Here is a 21,009-nt window from a genome sequence, read left to right on the forward strand (position 1 = left end):
GACTTAGAAAAGTCAACATGCACGGAGAATAAATGACAGACGTGAGATTTGGACTCAGAGTTCCCTGACCCTGGAGCCCATTCTTGTACCCAGGGCTGTTGCACATGGTTGTGCAGGTTGTACACTGCACAACTCCATGGTGGTCTTGCTCTTAATGATGTTCTATATGAGGGAAGGGTATCCAGGAAGAAGAAGCCTCCTTTGCATGAATATGAGAAAACCACTTCTTTTCCAGGAACCAGTTCAGCAAAGTGAAGCCAAGTCAGGGGCTAAGGAACCCCTTGAAGACACACAGCTCCTCCACACCTCCTGTGATTGCTTATGATACTGGCTGCCAGCATCTTGGGAGAGCTCATGGGGCTTTGCATTTGTAGCAGAGACCCAGTTCTTCCTCTTACAGAGCTGTGGAGCTCTCAGCAGTTTGCGCTGTGAATGTGAACAGTTCTCTTCGGACCTGTTGGCCACACAAACATTCAAGGAGATAAGAGTGCAAGAGGTCCTGAATTGCCCAGTGTCCTAGAAACAGTCAACTAGCTTCTGATGCTTGGGCACCAAATATAATCTGATGAACAAATCATTTAGATACTCACACCACCTCAAGTCTGTAGAAGTAGTTTAAGTAGCAATGAGCAGCCCGAGGAACTGGGCACATCCTGAGTGAATGCCCACGACAAGCCAAGCACTCTGCGAGCATGATTCCTTCAATTCTGACAACTTTATGAGGGAGAAATCATCTTCACCCCACACTTTGCTGATGAGGAAACTGAGGTTCAGAAATGTTGAGTAACTCACTTGAGTTTACACGTGTAGTAAGCACCTGCGAGTCTTACAGAAATCTGCCTGGTGCTCTAGTCCCTACATGTCTCTCCTAACATTAGACCTCAAAAGGTACACAGAAGAGGTCAAGGAGCCGCTTGAGTGGTTCCTGAAGCATCTGAGAGCATTTATTTGGTGGGGTCTCTCTCCAATTTTTTTTCACGTATTTTCCTAGAACCTGAGTCATCATTCTCAGAGCTCAGGGACCTCTTTCAGATGGAGAGGCTGTTTCTAGACATAATCCACTGGGACCTTTACCCTATGCACAACAATCTGGTGTTGATGGAGGGTGAATGCATTGTTAAATGTTTTCCTGGAATTGACTCACCACCGGGGGTCTTTTTTGTTAAAATAATTTCCTATATCAAATAGGGTTCTTGGTTGTGCCTCTGACTTACTTAAGTTTGGCCTGGGTGTGGGGGCAAGAATTTATTGGAAAGACGTGGGGCCTGTAAGAGAATCTAAAAAATGCTGTAATAATTGGGACAAGAGCTTGGGCAGCACTGGGGAAGGGAGCAGCAGGAGCTCAAGGCTGGTTCTTCAGGATATTGCTATCAGAATACATCAGCTCCTACTCCTTTCTGCCTTTATTCAAGGCCCCAGGAGAGAGGGTGTGGTTGTCCCAGCTTGAGTTACCTGCCACACCTTGGCACAGGGAGAACAAAGCATCACACCTGACAGTCCCACCAAGACTTCAGGCAAACGACCAGGGGTGGTTCCCCAGAGCACAATCCAGGTGCTGCTACCTGGAGAAAGAGGAAAAAAACCTAGACAAGCAAAAATGATTGCTGTCTGCAGGACCCAGTGCACCCCATGAATAATCTTTCTCCAGGAATGTTAGACTGAATTATTTAAATTTAATGTATTGGAGGTTTGAAAACTAATATTTAAAAAGAATTGTACTAAATGTGATTTTACTAAAAATCTATTATTGTAATTTTACTAAAATTTTACGAAATGTATTCTGGACTGATTGGATTCTGGGACAGAAAGAGGACATTGATGAAAAATCTGGTGAAAACTGAATAAAGTCTGTAGTTGAGTAAATATTATTATACCGACGTTAATTTCTTAGTTTTGACAAACGTACCTTGGTTGTATAAGGTGTTAACATTAGGGGAGGCTGGGTGAAGTGTATAAAGGAACTCTTTGTATTATCTTTGTAACTTTTCTGTAAATCTAAAGTTATTTCCAAATAGAAAGTCTATTTTTAAAAAGAAATTGTTATTAACATGTTAATAAATAACATTCTGTTCATGAAGGTTTACAACACATATGCTAACTTTGTGCATTTGTTTCATAAAGTGAATAAGAAATGAATTACCTCCTGGAAATTCCACAGCTGAGTCATGCTCTCGTACAATCTGAGTTTCTAGTTCCCCTGCCTTGTCAGTGCAGTCAACAGATCTGTCCTGCTCAGAATCCAGGTACTGACTCAGAATTGATAAAGTTAAAAAATCTCCAAACATGGAGCATCCAGACATTATGTGCCCCTGATGTGATGCACTATGATGTATACCACATGATGACTGAAGGAATCTTGCCCAAAATGTGTGACCTGAATCTAGATACACCTTTAGATCCAACTTCTGGGCAATACAGGAGATAGAGGAACAAGGTATATAAAACCAGGGGGAAAGAGCAGTCCAGAACCTGAAGCATTATAGAAGATACCTGGTGTCACCTCTTCAAAAAGTCCGAGATATACAGTGTTCTTTTGAGAAGTTTGACCATGCAGGGGAGCAGAAAAATGAGGAAGTAGGAGCTAAAGGAGTCAAGGGAAGATTTTGTTAATCTTAAACTTTCAGTCTTTCCTCAACAGGGGATCAGAAAAATCTTCAGCCAGCTGTGGCTGAGGGAAATGTCAGTCTTCTTTCCTTGTCCTGGTTCTGTGTCATTTGTTGTTTCTTTCGTATACTATGTTTCAAGTCCAATATTAGAATGTTTCTTCCTATATCAAGGGTTTTACTTTTATCTGCAGAGAATTTTGTCTGGCTGCCTGTATGCTCCATATATGTTTACTGGAAGAATAAAAAAAGACAATACTGTGAACAAAATGAGGGGCATGCTGTTCTGGATTAAAAGAGATTTAATAGCAGGCCTGGGTCCAGCATAAGGATGGTGGGGCATTTGCTTTGAATGCAAAATCTAACGGGGTGCCAAAAAATTCAGTGATCAAAATAAATTATATTTTAAAAAATCAAAATTAATGCAAAACATCCATGATGAAGAAAACAAAAATTTCCTGTATTTGCACAGTCCTATTGCACCAACCTCACTTTAATCCTGGCCCTGGTTTCAATAAAGCTTTGTTTACAAAAACAGGCAACTCTCCTGCAGGCTGTAGTTTGCTGGGGTTTTTTTTTGTTTTGTTTTGTGTTTTCCTTTTTTTTTTTTTAACATTGCATCAAAAAAAATTTCCCTTGATTACTGAGTTTTTTTGGTGCCCCTTTAAGCCCCATCTCTGCATAAGAGACACAATAGTAAAATGTTATGTGGGAACCTTGATTGGATCCTGGTTCGGAAAACCCAGTATCTATAAAAAAACCTTTTAGGGATAATCTGAAGAAATGGTATAAGACGATATTGAGGAATATTGTTAATTTTTAGATGATAATGGTATTGTATTTCTGTAGATACCCTTATTTTTTTTGGAAATGCCTGCTGAAGTATTTAGGGGTGAAGTATCATATTGCCCATAATTTATTTTAAAAAGGTTTAGCAAAAAGTAGATATTTATATATATCGTGTATGTAAATGAAACAAATAGGCAATGATTACATTTTCTACTGTTCTATATGTTTGAAAATGCTAGTAATAAAAAGTTTTTTAAAATACCTATACAAGCCAAACATTTATAATAATATCATAGAATGTAGACCATCTAGAAGAGGCTAATTGGTTGCCACATAGTAGGGGGAGTGGGGATAGGCACCTCACTTGCCCTAGAGCTCACCCCATTCTATTCCTTCCCGAGCCTCCTTCTTTATCTCAGATGTTCCCTGTCCTTACTCTGGCCCTGAAGAGTTGGGAGTAAAGGCACAATAAAGTTTCTTTAGCTACACAGAATTTCAAATTAATAAATGCCATTTCAGCCACTTCTGCTTTGCCTTTCTTTTCCTGGTATTTTCTCAGGGTGTCAAATGCAAAACAGGCCAGCCTCACATCAGACCCAGGACAAAAGGTAAGTGTGATCCCTTTTATTGCGCAGGATAGAAGTTGACAAAAGAGAGCCCCTGGCCAGCAGCAGTGGCAGGCTCACCTGGGAACTTGCAACCACAGACCTACTGAATCCAAAATTCTAGAGGTGGGGTCCAGCGACCTGTGTTTTAATAAGTCCCCCAGGTGGTTCTGATGTGCACGAACATTTGAAAACTACTGACACAAAAAAGATGCAAAAACACATATAAACAAATTTATTGTTTAATTTGGTTATTACATTTTATAAATTTAGAGTCTGTGTTGTATTATTCAAGTGATGGATAGCCAATAAAAGCAGTTCTAGAATGACATTCTGGTGTGCATAATTCTGAGAAAGAGGTTCCATTACAGCATTCTGGCACATTTCCCCCCAAATAGCACTGCTTTTGCACAAGAACCTGAAGGCAAGTTGCTTCAGAAAAGTGCCAGTGTCGCTTTAAGGAGCCACTCTGAGGACAGGTGAGGCCAAGGTGCTGCTCCCAAATCTGTGATGCCTTCTGACCTTGAGTGTCTTTTTAAGCTTGGTCGTGTGTTTCCCAGAGACTGTGGATAGCTGTCATTTAGGTGTCTTATTATAGACATTTTCAAGTTTTTCTGAGGCCCCGAAATAATTTATAAAAAAAGAAACACAAAGAAACAGAGAGATCTCAATGAAGATATTGGGTGCAGGCTTTGGTATGGGGTAGAGCACTTCTTCATCACAAGGGGCTCCTGGTTGGCCTTGCTTCTATTTTTGGCCCTACCAAGGAGACCCACAGCTGCCATCAGTCCCCCTTGTCTCTCCAGACCACTATAGTCCCCAGCCCCAGCCAGCCCAGAGTCCTCATATCCCCTGTGTGGCCTTCACATGAGTTAGGCGGGAGGTAAACACAGATCTGGCAGGTGAGCGCAGGAAGGACAGGTGCAGTGAGATTCCAAAGAGGCAGAAATGTCTCTGCTATGTTATGCTATGATGATAGTTTACCTAACAACAACCAAAAGGTAATTATTTACCTACTCAGACAAAGATGGTTCTCCCAACTTGGAGCCTGGGGCAGTCTTGTGAATGGGCTCTTTCAAGCAGAAGGGTGAGTGAGCTCCTTCAACCAGGGGTGGTCTTGTGAGTGGGCTCCTTCAGGAACAGTCTGGGCATTTTCAATAGGGCCATGAGGCAGCAGACTCCCGATTAGGGAGCATTCCCAATGTCAGTTGGAAAATGTCATCTTCTAAAACCAAAGTTAAAATGAATCACATGTATAATCTATGTGAAAAGATGGCTTGTAAGTAGATTTCTGAGGTTTCTCTAATATCAGCAAGGGGAATAAAATATAACCTAAATTGTGATTTGATCATTGAAACAGGCCTGAATTAATTCACCCATGTTGTGGTGGACATTTGGAAATGTCTGTGGCTGACTAGCATCCAAGAACCCCCTCTATTTGGGGGAAACCTCCCATTGTGTGAGTCACGGCAAGCCTTGCCTCTCACTAGGGAAGTAGAAAGGTCCAGAGAAAAATCTCTCCCCACCTGCTCTCAGTTAGGGCAAGGATATATTGACTTAGGATGGCCAATCAGATGCTTTCACCCTGGATTTTAAAGTTTGAATAAATGAAGCAAAGATGAATGGAAAGTTAGATCCACATGCATCAGAAGCATCTGGCTGAGGTATCTGAGTTGGATTGTTCCTGCTAAAAGATGATTATCCTGTGTTCTGCTCCTTGGGCCCTTGTCCCTATCTCAGTTTTTGTTTCCAACTTCTGGTAAACTCTTGGTAGTCTTATAATCTCTTTTCTGTTTACAGTAATCAGAGTTATTTTCTGCTGCTCATAGTCAGGAACTATCTACACATGTTTGGAATGCATAATCTCAAGTTGACTTCCAGGTACAGAGATGAATCCAGTCCGGGATGCACTGTACATGGTGCCTAAGAATTCAGGCTCTGCCACTTACCAGCTGGGTCACCTTCCATATGTATCTTCTCTTCTCTGGGTGTGATTTCTGCATCTATAAAATGGAGATTATGCTCATAAGGTTGTTATGAGGACTAAATGAGATAATAGCTGTAAAGGGCTCAGAATAGTGCCTGGTACGGTTAAGTGTATGATGAATGTCGGCCATGATGATGATGATGATGATGATGATGATGATTCTTAACTCTGAGGAACTTGTAGTCTCAGGGGTGTGGCTCACATGCACTAGCTCTTCCCAAACTGCCCTGGTAGGGATACAGGGACCAGTAAGGTCATAACAAAAGTAATAATCTGCATGGAGTCCAGAAAACAGAGATCCAAGGCATAAGTACATGCTGTATCTGGAAGAAACATACAATATTTAAGAGAGGAAAGTGAATTCTCCAGCCTTAGAAGACATAAATTCCTCTGAAAACCATCTTCTTTCTTTGTTCATCAAATGATCTTCTGGATGCTAATTCACTTTAGCAGGAAACTTAAGGCTAGGAAGGAGATATCCTGTAAGTGTGGTGATTGTGAATCATTTCCCAGATTCTGGGCTTCTGTGAATGAAGGAGAAAAATTAAGTTGCTAAACTTGCAAAGATAAAGACAGTATCCAACAGTGATTTTTGACCCCACTAAGAGGTCAGCAGCCTATGAGACCTACCCTGCACAGATACACAGGTATACACACACACACATGCAAATGGGTTTGTTTCTTTGTTTGTTTATTTAGCATACACTTTGTGTCAGGCACCGGGCCAGGCACAGGGGAGATGGCAGTGAGTCAGGGTGGATGATTACTGTTCTCTGGGTGCTTACTCTGTGCTACTCGATGGCAGGGAAGAGGGACTTTCACCAAAGAATCACATAAATAATCATGGGATGACAAATTGTGATAAGCAATCTGTAGGACAAGTTTAGGAATCTATGAGACCATGTAAGAGGGGGCACTAACCTCATCTAGGGAGTTAGGAAAGGTTTTAGTGAGTGACATTTGAGCTGAGACCTTAAAGATGAGTAGGGGTTGACTACGTGACGAGAGAAGGAAGGAGCAGGCCACGCAGAGAAATACGTAGATCAAGGCCCTTTGGTGGGAGGGAGCAAGCCCTGGGGACCTACCTTCAGAAGTGTTGTGAGAAACATATGAGATAATGCCTGCAATAGTCAATAAATATTTGCTGATTGAACAAATAATATTGTCAATAAAAGCTAATGTTTATGGTGAGAGGGATGATGCCTCACCAATATGGACTAACTACAATGTGTAAACTCAGAATTGAATCTTAGAACATAGCCTAACGTGGACACAATAATTGTAATAGTCCCTAGATTGTAAGCTCTTACAGCAGTTAACTCTATCCTTGAAGTGTAAGGCCTATCTCTAAACTTTGAGATGCTGATCCCCTAGCATATGTTGTCACAAACATTGGGACTGGCGGTTTGATGTGCTGAGCCCTCGAGCATGGGACTTGCCCTTATGAAGCTCATTACCACAAAGGAGAGTCTAAACTTGTATGTAATGGTGCCTAAGAGTCTCCCCCTGAGTACCTCTTTGTTGCTCAGATGTGGCCCTCTCTCTCTCTAACTGAGCCATCTCGACAGGTGAACTCGCTGCCCACCCGCCTACGTGGGACCCAACTCCCAGGGGTGTAAATCTCCCTGGCAACGCAGAGTATGACTCCCGGGGATGAATGTGGACCTGGCATCGTGGGACTGAGAGTATCTTCTTGACCAAAAGGGGGATGCAAAATGAGACGAAATAGTTTCAGTGGCTGAGAGATTCCAAATGGAGTCGAGAGGTCACTCTGGTGGACATTTTTATGCACTATATAGATAACACCTCTTAGGCTTTAATGTATTGGAATAGCTAGAAGTAAATACCTGAAACTACCAAACTCCAACCCAGCAGTCTGGACTCCTGAAGACAATTATAGAATAATGTAGATTACAAGGGGTGACAGTGTGATTGTGAAGACCTTGTGGATCACACCCCCTTTATCTAGTGTATGGATGAGTGGAGGAATGGGGATAAAAACTAAAGGACAAATGGGGTGGGATGGGGGGATGATTTGGGTGTTTTTTTTCACTTTTATTTTTTATTCTTGTTCTGGTTCTTTCTGATGTAAGGAAAATGTTCAGAGACAGATTGTGGTGAGGAACACATAACTATGTTATCATACTGTGGACAGTGGATTATATATCATGGATGATTGTATGGTGTGTGAATGTATTTCAATAAAACTGAATTTAATAAAAAAAAAGAAATTAACAACAACAAAAAAAAAAGCTAACGTTTATTAAGCACTTATTATGTTCTAGGAACTTTTAACATGTATTAGGTTAATTAACACTATGTGCTGTAAAAAACCATCCCCAGATCTTCATGGCTTAATGCAGCAAAGATTCATTGCTTCCTCACCTCACAGTGAATGTGGATTGGGCAGCTCTCCTGGGCAGTCCCCTCCAAGCTGTGGCTCCTCCTATTCTGTAGCCCCATAACCTCCCAGGGCCTCTTGGGAGTCCTCCCCTGGATTGTTTCTGTCTGGCAGTCCAGCTAGTGAAGAAAGAAAGTGTGGACATTTTAGGCATGTGGAAGTGGCATACATTATATCCACCCTCATTCAACTGGCCAGAAACCAGTCCCATAGCTGCAACCTGACTGCTACAGAGGCCAGGAAATGTAGTTTTGCTGTGTGCAGTGTAACTCTAGAAACTGTTCTCTTAACCATACCCAATATTTTCTAATAAACCTTTATCAAGAAGCAAACTCAATTGCTTGTTTGCACAAGGTCCTATTCTGGATGAATCACTAACATAATTAGATAGGAGTGGTCTTCATGTTTAGGAGCTTACACTTCAAAGAGTCAGCTCTGGCCAGAAAACTCTCCAAGACAGCACTTCCTGTTGAAGAAGAACATTAAACCTAAACAGTGATTGTCAATTCCTATGAGTGGAGAGGGGGCAAGGGAAGAAGTTTCCAATCTCTGAGGGTGCCCATGAAGTTTAAATAAGCATGTCTAAAATGACCAATGTTTTAATATGTTTTTGGTCATGCTGTTCCATTTATTTTGAAGTTTAAAAAAAAAAAATTGGAGTCGGGGTGGGGAAGGAGATATTGGTGTTGCTTAAAGAGGATAAAAGGAGTTTGAGAAACTGCAGACCAGGAAAGGGTAGGGAGTTATTTAAAGGGGCTGAATTACATGATAAAGAAATAAAGGAACAGAAATGATTCCTTCCCTTCCTTCTTTTCCTGAACTGACCGTATTTCACATTTTCTAAACCTGAAGGGACTCTCCTCTCCAATCCAGACTTTGGCCTTTGGAGAGATGAGATCAGTGAAAGAGAAAACCAGGTGTGAAGAATTGGAGGAAAAGAGAGAAAGGAGCATTAAATAATAGAAAATTGCTCATAACAGAGGGGAAGAGAAGAAATCATTAAAAGCCAAAATGGAATGTTTGCAGGCAGCCCCCCAGATTTATGTTTAGGTGTCAGAAAGCATTACTGGGAGGTTAGAGAACCCAAATAAGCACAAACAGAGAGAAAGCTTGTTGGTTGGAGAAGACTTTGGAGCACGGCACTACTCTTAGATGGGGGTTGGAGATTTGGAGTGGTGAGTGTAGATAATGAACAACAGTAGGTAAGGCTCATTCAGGGTTTCCATTCATATAGACTGCGATAAGCATTTTACTTGCTTTTAATCACCACAATTATCCCACAGAACAGGCCCCTTGGTTGGCCCCAAGTGCCAAAGGTCACAGTGCCAATTAGTGATCAAACTGGCATTTGAAAGCAGATCTTTCTGCCCTTCCAGTCCAAGCTAGAGTAGATGAGCCTGGGCTGCAAGAAAGCTTAATTAAATGTTGCTAGTTATGCAGTGGAAACCCACAGAGCAATTAGTTAATAACTTCTTGGTCTGGGCATTAAATACTTCATCCTTTCTCTTGCGCTGGACTTCCGCTTGGAAAGAGAATCTTTGCCTTCTTAAGCACGATCTGTTTTTCCCCACTTCCACGGGTTGGTGGGAAGAGTGTTAACTCCTGGAAAGCTCCTACTGCCAGTCAAGGTAAGCCAAGTGAAGAGCTGGTTCCATTTTCCCCAGAGAGTGACCGATCATTTAATTCCAGCAATAAACTGGCTTCCCGGAAAAAAGGACTGTTTAAAGGTCTGTGTCAATTATATGGTGATTATGAAATTTATGATATGACTAATCCAGTGGCTAAACCTGTGATTATCTGACATAATCCAAGAATATACAGTGTAACAGGCTCTACACTTTCCACTAGAAGTTAGTTTGTGTCTGTGTTACAGTAGGGGAGACTCCTCCCTTTCCTTAGATCTCCTCTGCCATAAAAGAGAGTAAAAACCTGGCCAAATGGCTTCTGAATTAAACTCAGTGTCCTGGAAGAAATATGGGTGGTTTTACACGCATGGCTCAGGGCTTGGAAATCCCACTGTGTTGCTTTACATAATTTGAAGTGCCATAAAACATAGATGCCTTGACTTTGAAGACTTCCCTTGGGCAATTTGCATATACTTTCCTGTAATTACAGTCTATGATTAGACAAAGACCACTCTGACAAGCCTGTAGCTTCCTGAAGCACTCTCCTTTTTTTAGTTTATTTTTTTATTTTTACATTTTGTAACTTCTTTTCTCTTAAGAGTACTTTGTAAATGGTAACCCAAACTCATTGGTAACTAGTACCTATAAACATCCCAGTTTTAAAAACCCGGAAGTGAAAAATTATTGCCCATACTCTGATGTCACTGATGTTGCTTTGGAGAGGAATGGCTGACACCTCCCAGCTCCTTTTGCAGAAAAATGCTCATGGTTCCTGTGCATTGGTAGCCAAGTTTTGTGCACCGTGGCCCCGCTTCCCTGGCCGCAGCTGATTGGACCCAGGATTGGTGCCTGATTCAAAAGCTGTCATCTATAGGCTAAAGAATATAGCCAATGAGACATCCTGGGACAAGAGCTTTGCAGAAAGGGGCACCATCTGCAGGATGGTCTCTGGCTGACTCAGTTTGAATTCAAGAGGTACCAAGATAGGCAGAAAAAAGAGGAAGTAGAGGCAGAGTCATGTTAAAGTGGATGTCTAGAGTCTTGAGCAAAAGTCACCTGCTGCTGAGAGGACAGCAAGATAACAAGGAATCTGAAGTTGTGTTGTATCCTAAATGCTGGTTGGTTTTCTTGATTTCCTATTGCCACTTAGCCTTATATAACTAATCTTCTAAGCCTTCACTGATTGAGGAAACATGACTAAGACTCTATTTTTTTGCCATCTATGGCAGGCTGAATACTGGCTTCCAGAATAGGGCCACATCCTAATCCCTGGCACCTGTGAGTGCTGCTTAGTATGGCAAAAGGGACTTTGAAGATGTGATTAAATTAAGGATCCTGAGATCAGGAGATTATCCTGGATTATACAGGTGGGCCCAGTGTGATAAGAAGGAGGCAGGAGGATCAGAGTCAGGAGTAGGAAATGTGACCACAGAAGCAAGAGGCTGAAGTGACGTGAGGAGGAGACCACAAGCCAAGGAATGCAGACAGCCTCAAGAAGCTGAAAAAGGCAAGGAAACAGATTCTCCCCTCAGAGCCTCCAGAAGGAGCCAGCCCTGCTAACACCTTAACCTTAGCCCGGTGAAACTGATTTCAGACTTCTGATCTTCAGAACTATAGGGAATAACTTGTGTTGTTTGCCACTACATTTGCAGTAATTTGTTACAGCAGCAATAGGAAACGAATACACCGCCTGACTAACCCAGGTTCCAGCACTTTCTGCTCTTTTCTTGAGGAAGACAGAAAACAAGTGACTTAAATGTAGTATTGTGAGAATTTCCCTGATCTGCTTTGAAGAGGGCATTTCATTTGACAGGAGGATAAAAGAAAAAACAATAGGAACCTAGGGATTAAGTAAAAATGACAAGAGAATTGTCGACGAGACTGCATCTCTCAGAGAACATGCCATAAAAGATGTTTTGTAGGGAGAAAGAATTTGGAGTTATGATAAAAAGCAAAACAAAACAAAACTAACAACAACAACAACAAAAACAGAGGAGGACTCTGTTAAAACCGAAACCACAATTTACCCAGGCCTATACCCATCACACAGTCATTTTTCATTAATTCAAAATCTGTCTCAAGATACATCTCAATGTTCTTGTTAATTACTCCTTTCAAGGCATTCTCACCATTGTAATTGAGCATGCCCCTGGGTGCCATCCGAGAAGTGAGTTCATTAATGACTATATATACAAACTGAGCCAAGTACTTTCACTCATAAACTGCTTTTCCAGCGCACCTTTCACCTCTCTCATTAACATTATAGAGAACATGCGCCCAGGTAGGCTCACCTTTCATCCGCGAAGTTTAATCAGTTCGTTCCGCTAGTTCCTCACAAAAGTCTTTCTGCAGCCAAAGAGAATTAAGCCTTAAAAAAAAAGTTTCCCTTCATGTGGTATCTTCTAGGATGAATGCATTTTGAAGGCAAGGACAGGGTTTTCATACATGCTGTTCTTTATCCCTAAATAGCCCGAATATCCTCCATGGAAAAACTTTATTACTGTAGTATTAATGATTATTTAGATAATTACTGTATTGCACATTTTGATAATTACTGTGTTCTTAGTTGCAGACAACAGAAACAACCCTAGTTAGTTTTAGCAGAAAGGGATTACACTAGGGTATTAGGTAGTTGACAGAATTTCCAGCAGAGCCAGGGAAAGAGGCTGGGATACAACACAACCAGGAACAATCCCAGAAGAAATGCCCAACCATAAACAGGGCTGGTCTCATGGAAACTCCACTGTGGCTGCAGTGATGCTCAGGGTCAGACACTGGAACTTCTACCAGAGCTTCTCCACCATCACGCTTGCAAAAAGATGGATTCACCCTGATGCAGCTGCCACTTTGCTTGGCTCACTCCCACCTTCCTGTGGCCTGTGTGCATCTGCTTGGCAGAGCATGGGTGGTATGCAGAACCCCAGCTACAAAGGAGTGCAGGCTCTATGGGTTTTAGAAAGGGCTGGGGTAGATGTTGTGGGGGCCAAGGTGTAGAATCCACTGTCAGGACCATTTCCAGTTCAGGCAATCTGTGTCACAGAATGGTGGTAATAATGAGTTGAGGAGAGTACCAGCTAGTATTTTTTAGGTGCTTATTATGTGCCCAGTTCTGTGCTAAATATCTTTTGTGCATTAAATCATTTAAACCTATCCTTGGGGCAGGGACTATTTGTATCCCTACATTATGAGTGAAGATATTGATGAAGCACAGAGATGTTAATAAAGTTGCCCCAAATCTCATGGTAAGTAGAGTCAGCATTCGAACTCAGGTAAGCCTGAAATCAAATTCTGTGCTTCCAGCTGGGGTATTGATAATACTTTATTATTAATGTTATTATTATTAGTCTATCTGTGGGGGCCAGCTTGACTAGCTCATATGTGTTTCCCAAGTTTCCGGCACTCTGCTACTTGCGTAACTGAGACAAACGAGAAAAAAGATATTCAGAAAGTGGAATACAAAGGAGGAAGTATATCTGACCTACCTGGATTATATTACCTCTGTGTCAGATCTCAGGTGACCAGCCATTGATAGGAAGAAGATGCACCAAATGGAAAAAGTCAATCAAAAGAATTTACCTTTGAAGAGGATGGAAAAAGCATTAAATTTCTATATCCGGTGCAACCTATATAGGTTATTTCATCCAGGGAGTTACTTAAAAAGATGAACCTTAATGCTGTGTAATATGTAAATGATTTTCTTCTCTTTTTTAATTTCTAAAACTACAGCCAGCCAGACAAGTCAGGGCATGTGTTGTTGCACAATGAGCTTGCTGCATTTTCAGCCTCTGGGCTGAGGAGCAAGTGCAATTAACATTCCAAGGTGCAAATTATTTCCCCACATTATGAGCCCTGCGGCATCTTTTTGTGATTACAAAGGCTGGACTAACTGGCACTTTCTTAATGTAAAGTGTAAATGTTAAAGATACATAGAAAAGTTCTTTAAAGTTATAAATTCAAACACTGTGTAGTGTGTGGAACCTGCTGACTTATAGAACGGGCAAGGGTTTCCCAATATCATCTGGGTCACCGTCTGTACCCTTGTTTCTAAGGTTAAAAACAAACAAACAAACAAACAAAAACACCCTAAATACAAAAACAAAACAAAACAAAACAAAACAAAAAACCAACTAAAAATCAGACCAACTGCACTGTAGTTGTGCTTTAATTTAATTATAATTACAAACTTGTGTCATCCTGTTGCCTCGAGGCCCATAGGGATGAGGGCCCAGCAAATCCCCGGACTTTCTGCTGCATTTGGTATAAATACAATGCCCTGGACTGGCTTTTGTGAGCAAAGTATTTTCTTTTCTTTTGCTCACTGAGGGTGTATAAATGGACTTGAAATGGTCTATGAACAATTTTTTTTTAATCTAAATACTTATTTGTTAGTTTAAATGAGAATTAAGGAAAACACATAACATGTCAGACGTGAGATTCATGGATATTATTGCTTACAGCAAGGTTAAAATTTAAAGAGAGGGAAATCACGGCAAGGAAACTAGATTAACCAAATGAATATTAAATAAATAAAATGGCCCTTTAATTAATAAAAACAAAAATTGCTGAGGCGGGCCTTGAGTGATGCCAGTGTGGGAAACTGGCAAAGAGAGTGGTGCCTGAGTTCCCGTGTTTACCCTGCCACTGTCAAGCTGGATTGATCTTGAACATGTCACTTCCCCCCGATGCACTTCAGATGGTGAAATGAGAGGGGTGCAGGCTCAGGGGGGAGGGTGATGCCAGCTGTTTTGGCTCCTGCCGACCCCAGCCTTAGCTGGAGCAACTTTCAATGCTTTTACAAATTAGGCTCTGATAGAAGTTTGTTTGAAAACAGAGTTTCGCCAATTTAAAGTCTGAAATTATTCCTCTCAGCTTGAAAACAAAAACCATAACTAACCAAAAAGCCAGTGATATTTAAATAAGGTCAGCAGGAGAGAGGCTTGCTTTAGGAATTATATCCAAAGGTAGGGTGTGGCTATATAATAGCAGATAATATGGTTTGTTCACACACTATATGAATATATATATATATATATATATACACACTCTATGTGCATATATGGACACATGTATGTACACACTGTATACACCTGTACATATATGTACTTACATCACTTCCACATACACACATGCACACACACCACATATTCATTCACACATGTGTGCACACACATGTGCTATAATTAGGATATGGTCTTCTGCCTGGCTGCGTATGCAGTTCTCTGGGGAATTTCCTGATCTTTCTTTTAAAATGTGTAGTTCCCCAGCAAGGACCCTGATGGCTGTCAACAGAGTGTCAAATGTGGGATTGAACCAAATTTCATAATTTTTAATATAATGAGAAAATTAGAAGACACTGAGGGAAAAGAAGTCAAGTTGTAAAATTGCTTTGGGCAGCTTTTAAACACAACCAGCTTGTTCAATGTTTCCAAAAGTTTTTCTGAAATCTAAGGAGGCATACACAATTATTTTAAATTACATGTGTACTATAGCTTACATATTTATTTTAGGTCATACTTATAATACGGCGGACTCTGAATACAGCCATATTTATACTATGTTGTGTGTACATTTTAAAACACATTGAAGTCCCAGGAATGTATATTTATGTCATGGAGCATAATTTTACATTTTAAAAGATACAAGTTTATAGTTCCTGTAGCTGTTTTTCTGACATATTGTTTATCATACTGAAAATCTATTAGCTTCCATAGTCTTGAGTCAAAACATTACTTCTAAGTATTACACTATTTACGTGGAAGAATATTAATTCACCTTATGACATTTTGGCATAGTAGTTAAATGAACAGGCTTTAGAGTAAGAGAGTTTGGGTTCAAATCTTGGTCCTAATTTATAACCATGAACTTTCTGTCTGTAACCTCACTCTCCTGACCAATAAAATAGAGATAATAATAATAATTAACTCATGGAATTGTCACATTGCTTGTAAACGTCTAGCCTTGTGCCTAGCAGCACACAGTGAGTGGGATGATGATATTGACACTGATGTTGATAAGAATCCCTCAATTCCTATTTTCCCTTCTCATTTTTAACTCTTTCCACTACATGTGACTCACACCTTTCCTCTTTTCTCTTTGAGGATTTCATTTTGTACTTTTTTTAGTAGTTTGATTATATCACTCATAATCACTGTGTATAATTATGGACTGTTTGAGAATAATTTATTTAATAAGTTAATGATGCAAAGTTTTTTTGCCTGATAGACTTAGAGTGCCCATGTAAGTACAACTGGTATGAAATGGGGGTGGGGGGTGGGGGTGTAAAATAAACATTGATCCTGTTTTTCCTGGAATATTCACTTCAATTCAATTATTGATCCCCAACTGTGTGCCAAGACTGTGCTGGATCATCGTATGTACTGAATTTTCTAAGTTATCACTGCTTCAAAAATGTCCCAATTTCTAGTTCTAAAATATAGCTACCATACCTATGAGAACTTTGCTTTGCTTAGAAATACATAAGGATCATGAACTTGTTCTTACCACTTTGGGACCCCACAGCATAGGAAAGTTTGCTATATGGGAGCTGTTCCAGTTTGCTAATGCTGCCGTTTTGCAAAATACCAGAAATGGATTGGCTTTTATAAAGGGGGGTTATTTGATTACAAAGTTCCAGTTCTACAGTCATAAGTATCCAAACCAAGGCATAAACATGAGTATACCTTCACTGGAGAAAGGCCATTGGCATCCAGAAAACCTCCATTAGCTGGGAAGGCACGTGGCTAGCGTCTGCTTGCTTCCAAGTTGCGTTTCAAAATGGCATTCTCCAAAATGTCAGTGTCAGCTTCCAACAGCTGTCTTCAAAACGTCTGTCTCAGCTGCAGCTCCTTCTTTCTGAGCTTTTATAGGGCTCTAGTAAACTAATCAAGACCCACACTGAATGGGTGGGGCCACACCTCCATGGAAATAATCTAATCAGAGTTATCACCTACAGTTGGGTGGGTCACATCTCCACGGAAACAACCTAATCCAAAGGTTCCAACCTAATCAACACTAATACGTCTGCTCCCACAAAGAACATGGCTTTTTCTGGGGGACATAATATATATAAACCGGCACAGGGGACATAAACATTCTATGTATCTTCAGAAATGGCTACCTCACATTTCCCAAAGTGTGTTATTAGTATTTCATGAGGCGGGTTTTTGTTAGTTAATGCTGTGTAGGGATAATAATGTGTTAAATTGTTACACAGGTTCTTCATTGTCTTTTTTGTGGTGGTGGCTGTCTGCAGCACTTCCCAGAGCCTTTGACATGCTGATGTGTGTTGAAATTCCCTAAGGGGACAAGAGTCTTGTTTCTTAAACTTATTTGACCACAGCACCCTTTCCTGAGGAGTAGCTCTTTAGTGAGGGTTCAGTGGAACCCACGCTGAGAAATGCTAGTCCCTTTACCCTTCAAACCTGCACTTTCACAATGATCTGGTCTAGTTTGTCATGTGAACACTAGCATTTTCCACCACTGTGACTTCCTACTGTCAAGATGATTTTTTTAAAGTTTTTTTTTTTTTTTTGTAAAAGCCCAAAGAATCCCTGCCAAATGACGTAAACATCAAAGAGAGAAATGTACATGTGACGCGTGTTATAGAAGGAAGTGAATCTTTTGGGGAGATGCCACTTCTCTCCCTGGCCAGGTGGACCAAGAGTAATAATGATGGTTCTTCCCATCTGTGAAGCACTGTACTAAACATCTCACATAAGTTATCTCATGTAATTCTCGCGGCATGGCCATGTGGCAAGCACCACTATCCCCGTTTTACACACGACAAAACTGAGGGTTAGAGAAGTGACGTCACTGGAGGCATCCAGCAATATCTGGCAGGGCTGGATCGAAATCCAAATCTCTAGCACCAAAGCCTATGACCTTAAACAATAAAAGGAGAAAAAGCAAGGAATGAAGGGGAAACACAAGTCTGTATCTGTACAAGTGGGCGTCTGGGCACCCCTCTACCCTGTGCAGCTCTGGCTGCCTGTACTTTAAGTCAGGTCAGTGGTGTGGGGCCCAGTGACCCCACTAATTTCTCACACCTCGGGACAGGTCACTCAGTGATAGTAGCTGATATTTACTGAGTAATTCCCAGGTGCCAAGCGCTGCTAACATCTTCACAAGCATTACTCACTGAAACCTCAAAGCCCGAAGCTATGAGGCAGGTACTGTAACACTAATCAACACTAATATGTCTGCCTCCACAAGACTGCGTCAAAGAACATGGCTTTTTCTGGGGGACATAATACATACAAACCGGTACAGTGCCCCTCCCCCAACAAAACAAAAACATTGTATAAACCAAATCAAATACTCTGGATCTTAAATATATCCTTTAAAAATGTACCATGCCTCTGAAGTAAAAACTAGAAGAAAACAAAAAAATATCAGTCCTTCTTTCAGGTATTTCCAAACTGTGGACTTTTCACTAGATTTTATTTATTTATTTATTTATTTATTTATTTATTTATTTATTTATTGGCTATATAGAACCTAAATCTCCTTCCTATTTAGTGAGAATTCTACTTCTGGAAGGTTTTGACGGGAGAGGGCTCTGCCTGAGGAAGCCAAAGGGGGCCAGACTTACCCTGTCCCGAACCCCATCTGGAAGGATGACGGCGGAGGAGCAAAGATGCACGGACACGGGCATCCCTAGAGAGCAATGCAGCAGTGGCCCTGGCCCTGGGCAGTAGTCCTGTGTCATGTTTTTGGCTGGGTTTCTGCTGACTCACCTCCATTGGTTTCTGCCCGTTTCCTGGGGCCTGTAACCCAGCCTCCCCATCCATTCTGTGACCCCCAACATCCTCCCAACACACTCCTTTTTTGTTTCGGTAAACTGCAGTTGGCTTCTATTGTGTGCAACCAAGAACTTGACATGTACAAAAATACCCACACATTTGAAATGATATCATTGGGCCCCAAGATAAACCTTTGTGTTAGACCTCCACAGATGATAGGAAATGTATTGTTTTCTGAGATCTAAGACTAAGCACTTAGCTGTGGCTTTGTACTTGGATAACAACCAAATACATTGGGGCTTTTTGTTCATTGAGGCTATAAGCAGTGAGTTCCAATTTCTCACCCAGACATCCAGGGCTTTTCCCGGTGTGGCCCTATCCATGGCTCCCTCTCCCATGCTCTCTTGGACTAGGCTTGTACTCCAGCCAGCCTGGCCTCCAGGCTGCTGTTTAGCTATGTTTTGCATTTTCTTACTCAAAACTTCACCTGCCCTTCAGAGGTCCTCTGCTTCCCCTAAACATAGGAATATGTGTTATCTTCTTATGCATACGTGTTATGTTCTTATGCATATGTGTTCTGTGTCTTATGCATATGTGTTCTGTGTCTTATGCATATGTGTTATGGTCTTTTGCATCTTGAGTTGTCCACTTGTAAGCACTTCCGTGGTCATGGGCTTGTTTCCTACTGCTCCCAGCTCTGCTGAGGATGTCGACTCACTCCCCTGGCTAACTACAACTCCAGTGCTGATTTAATCCCCTTAAAAGGAGTCTAGTTCTCTCTTTACAGGCCTTACCAGGGAGCCAGGAGAGAGGGCGTGTCTCCCTCTTGACCACAACCACCCCTGACTGTACAGATATTAACAACATACTTTACTGATGCGTTGGGACAATTGGAAAGGAAATTGAAATTTAGCAGAGGAAAGGTTAAAGCTCTTGGGGAATTTGATTCTCCCGGAGTCACAAAGGAAAGCAGCATGGGGTTGGGCCTTCACGGAGTGGGGGTGGGTGTTCTCCTAAGGTCCAGCCCTAAGGGTCCACCTCTTCCAAGCATCTTCTACTACAAGACTCATGAAAAAACCTCTTTCCTTCATGGTAAACTCCAGCCCCATCCTCTGGGATGATCTGCTCCACCCCCCTTCTCTCTCCACACAATTCCCCATTTAGACTGGGAACCTCAGCAGGACCCTTGGCCTTGGTTGAACTGCCAAGTCCTGCAGACCCATCAGTGGTAGGAGAAGTGAAAGAGGTACTGTGGCTCTCCAGGGCCTGGGGCTTAGGATGGGTGTGGGTCATCGATGGCAGATTTTCTTCTTGCTATTTCCCTCAAGGTGAGCTGCAGATATGGCTGTGTCAGGAAATATTTGAACTTGTTATATCAAATGCATGACCTTCTCCCAACTTTTTCCTTAATTGACAAAGTGCCACCCCTTATTCTTGAAGTCCCTAGGTCCTATCATAATGCAGGGTAGGGTTTAGTTAGCTTTTTGTTTAATAACACCTTTGCAGAGAGATAATTCACATACCATACAATTCACACATTTAAAGTTAACAGTTCAATGGTTTTTACTATACCCACAGAGTTGTGCAACTATCACCACAATCAATTTTAGAAGATTGTCATCCCTTCCATATGAAACCCCATTCCCATTACTAGTCATTCCTCATTTCCCCCTCAAATGTCCCAGCTCTAGACAACCACTAATCTACTTTCTGTTTCGTAGATTTGCCTATTCTTGACAATTCATGTGAATGGAATCATAGAATATGTGATCTTTAGGGACTGGCTTCTTTCACTTAGCATAATGTTTTCAAGGTTCATCCACGTTGTAGCATACATCAGTATTTCATTTATTTTCATTGCTGAATAATATTCTATTGTATGGAATACAGGTAGCATGAATTAGTACTTCATTCCTTTGTATGACTGAATCTCCTTCCATTGTATGAATACACCACATTTATTTATCCATTTTCAGTTGTTGGGTATTTGGGTCACTTCCACTTTGGGGCTGTTACGAATAATGGTGCTTTGGATATTGTCATATCCCTAGTTGTGATATGGCTGGGTCATATGGCAACTCTATGGTTAATGTTTTGAGGACTCCCAGACTGTTTTCCAAAGTGGCTATATTATTTTATCTTCCCACCAGCAGTATTTAAGGATTCCAATTTCTCTACATCCTCCCCAACATTTTCATCTGTCTTTTTGATTACAGCCATCCTAGAGTATATGAGGTGGTACCTCACTGTGGTTTTGA

General features: G+C 41.3%; 1 long non-coding RNA gene across 1 annotated transcript; it reads right to left on the reverse strand.

Annotated features, from left to right (window-relative positions):
* Positions 1 to 5,082: 5,082 nt before the first annotated feature.
* On the reverse strand, positions 5,083 to 13,589 carry LOC119513474. Its single transcript, XR_005212639.1, has 4 exons — positions 13,493 to 13,589; positions 8,370 to 8,504; positions 5,947 to 6,000; positions 5,083 to 5,222 (listed from the first exon to the last, which is right to left on the reverse strand). It is a non-coding gene; the product is annotated as an uncharacterized LOC119513474 (long non-coding RNA).
* Between the last annotated feature and the right edge of the window lie 7,420 nt (positions 13,590 to 21,009).

The sequence above is a fragment of the Choloepus didactylus genome, chromosome 18 (assembly GCF_015220235.1).
Source record: "Choloepus didactylus isolate mChoDid1 chromosome 18, mChoDid1.pri, whole genome shotgun sequence".
Taxonomy (NCBI): domain Eukaryota; kingdom Metazoa; phylum Chordata; class Mammalia; order Pilosa; family Megalonychidae; genus Choloepus; species Choloepus didactylus.